We start from the raw sequence: 7,163 nt of genomic DNA, 5'->3' as shown, positions 1-7,163 counted from the left end.
CCAGAAATCACTTCTGTTTTACTCGATGACTCTCCGTCAATTACTACGAACTGTGACCTCTCTGACAGGAAGTAACAAATCCAGCCACATAACTGAGACGATATTGCATAAGCACGCAATGTCACTAAAAGCCGCTTCTGTGGGACGGTGTCAGAAGCCTTCTGCAAATTCAGAAACATGGAATCGATCTGAAATCCCTTGTCAATAGCACTCAACACTTCACTTCATGCGAATAAGGTGTTAGTTGTGTTTCACAAGAACGGCGTTTTCTAAACCCATGTTGACTGTGTGTCAATAGACCGTTTTCTTCGAGGTCGTACGACAATACGTACACGCATCAAGACAACAGCTTCTGAGGTCATCAGTCCCCTAGAATTTAGAAATACTTAAACCTAACTAACCTAAGGACATCACACACATCCATGCCCGAGGCAGGATTCGAATCTGCGACAGCAGCCGTTTCGCGGTTCCAGACTGTAGCGCCTAGAACCGCACGGCCACTCCGGCCGGCAGAGAAACGGGTTTTGTGATTATTGAGTTGCTTGATCGCTTACTTCTTTACGATCAATGTTTGTTTTATTTCGGTCCAAAGGATCAACAATAAAGAAGAATGGTCTATCGCGAGACTGTTAGCTCCACTCTTTTCTAACATATACAGAAATGACCAACCAGTAATTCTTAACATTATAAGTTTTTCGTGTGCCTAAGGAAAGAATAGATTATGGAACTGTAGGAGGGGACCACACCACTGCTGTTGAGAGCATCTCAGAACATGTGAACTTGTCCAGTATCATTCCGCAGGGGAGAAAGCCCGAATTACGTTACTGGATAAACTGCTCGAAACAGTAACTACTGTAAAATACTCAGCAGTAACCATCCAGAGCGACCTTAATTGGGTTGACAACGTAAAAAAAATAGTAAGAAAATAAGATGCCAGACTGACTCATGGGAAGAATCTTAAGAAAATGTAATTCATCCACGAAAGAAGTGGCTTACAGGTAACTTGTTTGGTCGGTTCTTGGGTATTTCTCATCAGGCTGGGGGCTTACCAGGCTGGATTACGGAAGAGATAGACAAGCTCCTAGGAAGAGCGGTGCATTTCGCCACGGGATCGTTCAGTCGACGCGAGAGCGTTACAGAGGTGCTCAACAAACTCCAGTGGCAGACGCCGCAAGAGAGGCGTTGTGAATCACGGAGAGACCTGCCACTGTAATTCCGAGAGCGTAAGTTCCGGGAAGAGTCTGACAACATATTACTCAGTCTCACAAGCGAATCGCGAAATGACCACATCGAGAAAATTCGAGAAAGTAGAGCTAATACGGAAATTTACCGTCAATCATTCTCTCAATCTGCCTTTCACGAATGAAACAGGGCAGGGGCGATCAGATAGTGGTACCAGACGTACCCCCTGCCGCATATCGCCAGTTGGCTTGCAGAGCATAGAAGTAGATGTAGAAACGACGCAACTGTTCCTGTCGCAGTGCACCTGGAGTTCTACATATAGTCTGAAGTGATTAATGATCATGAGCGTATGCTTGTCACTATCGTTTCCTAGTACAGTTTTTAACATTCATCTCGACTCAACTTCGACGTACTCGTTTTGGGTGTCCGGACATTTGCCACGCCGGACATTTGCCACGCCGGACATTTGCCACGCCGGACATTTGCCACGGTTTTACCTGCTCCGAAGGGTTCGGTCCCTTGTCTCCCCCTCCTCCTCCTCCTCCTCCTCCTCACCCACCCACCCAGTTTGCTTTCGAAGCTCCTAACGTGACCATCAGTATGGAAGTTATTACAACGAACAAGGGCAGACCTCCTGCTCATTAGATAGGTTACGCGTATCTTAAACAGACGGAATCTAAAGAAGGTGTTGTTACATGGATGTGCTTACGCCGAAAAGCGGATCATTGCAAGGGAAAGCTGCTTTCGAGGAACGGAGAAGTGTTGAGCGTATTAGAACATCTCTGTGGACCACCTGACGATGCAGCTCTGAAAGTGAGAAAGCAAGTGGAAAGAGCGAAGAGAAGGTCTAGAGAAGAAATTACACAGTTATCGGAGATATACGCGGATGAAATGGGAAATCTACATAATAAAGTTTATGATTTTGTTACAGCGATGCCTAATTCAGAATCTATGAAGAGAACCATGCGTCGTCGATGGAGTCAAGAGTGGGAGAACCAACAAGAGCGTAAGAACTCTTATGAAATTGATCTTCATGAAGATCTATTAAAAATGGGAGATGGCAGTAGTTTTCTTCTGGAAGACGATAGATTAGAGGTGAGAATAATGATTTTTAGTGGAAGCAAAGGAAAAGAAAGTATAAAAACATGTTCCCATTTTTTTATGGATGGAACATTTAAGAGATGCAGCAAGCAGTTTGCACAGATCTACACCATACACGTAGACTTAGCAGGCCCGATTAAAGAAACAAACATTCTTCCTACTGTATTTGCACTGCTCCCTAATAAGAAGAAAGACACATATGTTCGTCTGTTTCGTCTGATAAAACAGGCAGTCTCTGAGTGGTGTCCCAAACAAGTAAAAATGGACTTTGAGGCAGCTGCGATATCGGCCATTCGTCAAGTTTTTCCCACAACTGAAATAAATGGATTCTATTTCCAAATGAAGAAGAGTTTATGGAGAAGAACTCGAGTTCTAGGTCTAACTGAGGAGCACCGCCAGAACGAGTATTTAAGACTTCACGTCAGCATGTGTGCAGCGCTGGCAGTTGTAAAACCGGAGGCGGTAAGCAATGGATGGATTGAGATTCATGCAGAAGCTCCTGATAACGGAAGGTTCTCTCAATTTTTTGACTACTTTGTGGACAACTGGCTAAAGAATGAGGATATCGCAATAGAAATGTGGGACTGTTACGGAAAAAGACACCGAGCGACGAATGCTGTTCAAGGATGGCACAACAAAATAAATAGTATTATTGGAAACCCTCACCCTAAAATCAACTATTTGGTGGAGTGCTTGAAAAAGGAAGCAGAGCTCACAAACTGCATGTACATGAAATTGGAACTGAATCTTGAAGGTAAGAAGAGGAAGAAGAAGTACTTGAAGCTGGACGACAGAAGAGAGAGATTCATAAAGAATTATGAAGAGTCTGGCAACATTAGGCCTTCCTTGAAAGCCATTGCCCGTATTCAGAAACTGAACTAAAATACGTTAAAAATAATGTATTAAAAACTATGAAGACCACCGAGTCCTCGCAGGTTACTGACATAAAATTATTAAAACACTGAAGCAGCATTATCGGAGCTAATATTAAGTTGTAATCGTAAATAGAGTGTACATTAGTTCAGCGTGCTTAGGCTGATTTTACACACGCCAGAATGGTAGATGGTCATTTATCATTTTCACGGTCCTAAGCCTGTGCAAAGTATGATGCGAATCAGCCTTTAATGTAAAAATTAAAAAGTGTTTCAAGCCTCACAAAAGTATCCCTATTGTTGCCACGTTAAGATAACTTTTTTCTGCCTTCCAATATTATGGCCATACTATTAAATAATTGTGAGTTCTAAAATAATTTTCTGAAGCTTCAGAATCGCAACTATCACCTAAAATATCATGGTTTGTTAAACTGATAGTACACGCTTTCGTAAAAGAAAATGGGAACTGAACCTTTGAATTTGTAATATTATTGGTATTTCCGTACTACGAAAGCTTTGAGTATTCTTTGAAAGACATTTGTTTTGTATAATTTACGAAACTGTAAAGATGCGCATCTAGCGCGGACGCTAATACATCGATTGCGCAGTCAAAGAAACATTTTAACAGAAGCTGAACTGTCGTTCCGCTTCGATCTAAATAAAAGATGACGGTAGAAAACGTTTGTAGATCTTCAGATTTTAATGTACTTCTGCTTGTGGTGTGAAAGCGTAAAGGAGGTCGACTTTAGCTTAAAAGAGTGAGCGGTCTTGCCAGCGTGCAGACAACATTATTAATTAATAACATTCAAGTAATTTGTGTTCGAAATTGTAACTCGGCAAGCTATTGTTATCGGGGGTGTTGGACAGTGCAAGAATTGTCTTCAACGAAGGAGAAAAGTGACTGTAATTTGTGACAAAAAACGCGAACATGGGAAACAGCACAGGACAGGCTGAAATCTGATCGCACCATACTGTTAGAAAAGTAATTATGTAAGTTGTATTGTTTATAAATGAGCCCTAATTTGTTAGTGAGAATTGTTTGAATATATTTAGTGTTTACCAGACTTCTTATTCTGTTTTTTTTTCTTTATACTTTTTTATCTCCATGCCATATTATTTTTATGAATGTCAAACAGCTTTTACTACAGCAGAGAATACTGCGGCATCCTGGTCGTGTACAGAAGGCCGCCCCTTATCTTCTATACAACTCATAGCAGCCCCATTTATGAATGATTTCATTTGCAAATGCATTTTTTCTTACTGTTCATTGTTAAAGGTCCCTTAGGTAATTTAAAAATCATACTGATTACGTAAAGAAATCCGGGTTGTTCTTTTCCAAGTAATAGAAGTCTTTGCGTATTCAAAAACTAGTCTCCTTCTGACAACGATCAGGAGCCGACCAGAAGACGGACGTCTTCGACCGCTTTCGTGTCTCCTGTGGCAAAGCTGTGCCAAACTGGGAACACGACATTCTAGTATGAAATACCGATCTAAATTGAAAGAATTGAAATATATTTAATAGTAATAATAATTTTTTTTATCATACTAGATCTGGCGCCCGAACAGGGACCTGATAAAAAAATTTTAATCTGTTCTGTTATTGTTTCATGACATCATCCGGTGGACATCGGGAAGCCGTAAAGGAAGTACTGAACGAAATCGAGGAAGTATAAAAAACAAAGAGAAAAATTCGAAAAATAACAGCAGTGCGCAAAACGACTGATGTAAGTACGGTTTTCATTACGCATAAAATCTCGCGTCTTGTATAATATAACTGATTTCCGGAATTTCTTTCCTTACTGCTTCATTTTATCCTATCGCTGTTATTTCCTTGCAGAGTTGCTTATTTACGTAGTTAGAATTCATTTCTGATCATCTCTTCATGCAAAGTTTATTTGTTAGTATTATGAGCATCTTCATTGTTGCTACGGTTAAGAACACAAGATGGATGCCATAATAGCAGGATTCAGTGTCTAGTAGGTGTTTGTCACTTATTTTCAAAGTTAGGTGCCATCTTGTCTTCTACCCGGTATAGCTCTGCAATTGTCACCTACCGCGGTGTGACGTTTGACTATCAGCGCGCGCATCTGAGAGTTGACGATCGGCGTGCCGCGAAATATTTCTTTGAGCAGTTACGTCACAAACTTGAAAATAAACATGGCAGATGACAAAGGAAAGCCGACAAACAGTGTGGATGACGGTGATGACACAGTCGTCAAGTCATACCCACAACGTTCGCGAACGGGAACAGGCAGACCCGATTCGCGAATGGAGAGAACGGCAGACGATGGTGATGTGCGTGACGTACCGTCACAGCAATCATCGTCACAGCAAGCGGGAGAAAATTTGATGGTTGAAATGATGAGAATTTTTTTTCAAGAAAGAGAACAGGAGAGACGGGAAACGGAAGCTTATAAATTACAAAAACAACGAGATAGACAAGAAAGGGAACAAAAAGAAAGGGAAAAGGAACGGGAGACAGAGCGAAAATGGTTTGACCTGAATACCATGATTGGTACAATGAAAAATAGGTTAGATAATATTGATGCCAACTTAGAGGCAAGAATAAGGACAGTCACGGTGGAATATATCTCGGAATTAAGTAGTAAAGTTAATGAAAGGATAGAAGGTATTCTGCAGAAGGTAGATGCATGTGAGAGCATAGTAGGTAACGTGCACAAAGACATCAAAGTACAAATCGAAAGTTGCCATTCAGTTACAACAGAAGTTTCAAAAAAGTCCGCTGAGGTCGGAGCTAAAGTAAACAAGCTTGCAGACAATGTCGTCACTCTGCAAGGCCAGGTCAATGACCTGACACACGCGCTATCCGAAATTAACATTGAAAAGAGGGTGAATGATGCTGCAGCCAACGTACGTTCCACGATAGGAAAAGAATTTGTAGAATGGGTCGAGACTAAGGAACAGTACATAGAAAACGAGGTTCAACACGACTTAAAAGAAGCCGTTAAGTCAGCCACAGTTGAAGTTTTAGCTGCTCCAGGTACATCAGGAGATACGATTCTCACTGAATTAGGAGAGATTCGTAGAGTTTTTCACCGAGATCTTCCCGAGTGGAAACGACACCTCACTGAGGAAATCGAGCAGTTGAAACGACAAGTCAATGATTTTCCTAATGACAATAGAAGTGAGCATTCACACTTGCTTTCTTCAGAACATGAATACAATAATAATCCCGTGTCTCGTGTAGAATTCTCTCCACTTGTACATGGACACAGTAGTAAGAATCCTTTAGTACGCAACCAGAATGATCAAGTAACTCTTGTCGAGCTCATGAAAGAAGAAAGCGTTCTCAAGCACCGCGTATTCCAGCCTTTTCTGCCAGAGAAACGCAACATCCACCCAATGGTTTTTCTGAAGTCATTTAATGGTGTTTTTCCTGAGAGCTGGGATGACAAGCAACGTATGCGCTTTATAGTAGGTTACATTCAAGGAGAGGGTTCTGTCTGGGGAACAGAAGTAATTGACAGATGTAATAATTACGCTGACTTCGAAAAGCAATTTCTGAACAAATTCTGGAGTTCAGGCATACAACAACGCCTTAGAAAGGAGGTATATAATGCTGAACCATTTAATACGAGAAGTGCTGGTCTCCGTAGGTACTTTGAGAAATACCTGCGAAAAATACAATATTGGGACGCGCCCATTTCCCCGAAGGACGTAATTATGATCCTTAAGTCAAAGCTACCGGTATCAATCAGGGAGAAGTTAGTAAATGTCAGTGACGACGACACGGAGGCTTTTCTGTCAGTACTTGACAACCTTGACATGATTCAAGAAGACGTGCGTGCTAGTGCGCGGAGTAATTGTAATCTTGGCCCGCACACTACACAGCCGCACGGTGTAGGCGCAGACTCAGGTATGTCATACCAACCCAACAACAGTAAAGGACACGACGTTCCGTGCGATAATAACAACTACTATTGCCGTAACGGAAAGCAGAAACATAAATTCCAGGATCAAAATAGGTACCACCCCATATACCAGACA

This window comes from Schistocerca americana, chromosome 3, assembly GCF_021461395.2.
Source record: "Schistocerca americana isolate TAMUIC-IGC-003095 chromosome 3, iqSchAmer2.1, whole genome shotgun sequence".
Classification (NCBI taxonomy): Eukaryota; Metazoa; Arthropoda; class Insecta; order Orthoptera; family Acrididae; genus Schistocerca; species Schistocerca americana.
The sequence above is the reverse complement of the archived record's forward strand: the minus strand, read 5'-3'. Positions refer to the sequence as shown.